This window comes from Schistocerca cancellata, chromosome 6, assembly GCF_023864275.1.
Source record: "Schistocerca cancellata isolate TAMUIC-IGC-003103 chromosome 6, iqSchCanc2.1, whole genome shotgun sequence".
In the NCBI taxonomy this organism is placed as follows: Eukaryota; Metazoa; Arthropoda; class Insecta; order Orthoptera; family Acrididae; genus Schistocerca; species Schistocerca cancellata.
In genome coordinates this window covers 668,209,884-668,210,810 of record NC_064631.1, presented here as the reverse complement: position 1 = coordinate 668,210,810, position 927 = coordinate 668,209,884, and the positions used below count along the sequence as shown (strand labels likewise).

General features: G+C 53.9%; 1 non-coding gene across 1 annotated transcript; it reads right to left on the bottom strand.

The window, feature by feature from the left end:
- Positions 1-380: 380 nt before the first annotated feature.
- Positions 381-455, bottom strand: Trnas-cga (transfer RNA serine (anticodon CGA)). The gene has a single exon. It is a non-coding gene; the product is annotated as a tRNA-Ser (tRNA).
- Positions 456-927: the final 472 nt, after the last annotated feature.

Here is a 927-nt window from a genome sequence, read left to right as displayed (position 1 = left end):
CGCCGGCAGGGTGGGGGAAGGTGCTGCTCTGTCTGTCAGACCAGAGGCGCACGGACGGGGACAGCTGGTCCCGGGGTTGTTCGTCAGACGCGCCGCCGCTCCGGCGAGTAATAAACCTGCTGCCTCCCAGCGCCGTCCGTCTTCCGCGCCAGCAGCGACGCTTTGTACAACCAACACCAATTTCAGCGCCGCTTCCAACTCTCCAGGCCGAATGAAGAAATATCGCCTCGGCAAGTCACGCCACGCTACCTGAGGCCTGCACCATGCACTCTCCGTTCCCTGGAATCCTTGGCAGCGAAACAGCTCGTTTCCAGAATGATATTTTCACTCTGCAGCGGTGTGTGCGCTGATAACGAAACTTCCTGGCAGATTAAAACTGTTTGCCGGACCGAGACTCGAACTCGGGACCTTTGCCTTTCGCGGGCAAGTGCTCTACCAACTGAGCTACCCAAGCACGACTCACGCCCCGCCCTCACAGCTTTACTTCCGCCAGTACCTCGCCAGGAAGTTTCACATCAGCACACACTCCGCTGCAGAGTGAAAATCACATTCTGGAAACATCGCCCCGGCAGTGGCTAAGCCATGTCTCCGCAATATCCTTTCTTTCAGGAGTGCTAGTTCTGCAAGGTTCGCAGTAGAGCTTCTGTAAAGTTTGGAAGATAGGAGACAAGGTACTGGCTGAAGTAAAGCTGTGAGGACGGGGCGTGAGTCGTGCTTGGGTAGCTCAGTTGGTAGAGCACTTGCCCACGAAAGGCAAAGGTCCCGAGTTCGAGTCTCAGCCCGGCACACAGTTTTAATCTGCCAGGAAGTTTCATATCAGCTCGTTTGCTGTTTACAGTGATCTCCTTTCAGAAAGGAATTACACTGGTGTCCAGAATTATAGCAACATTCTGTATCTAATTGACGATGTAAACATACAAATTGGCA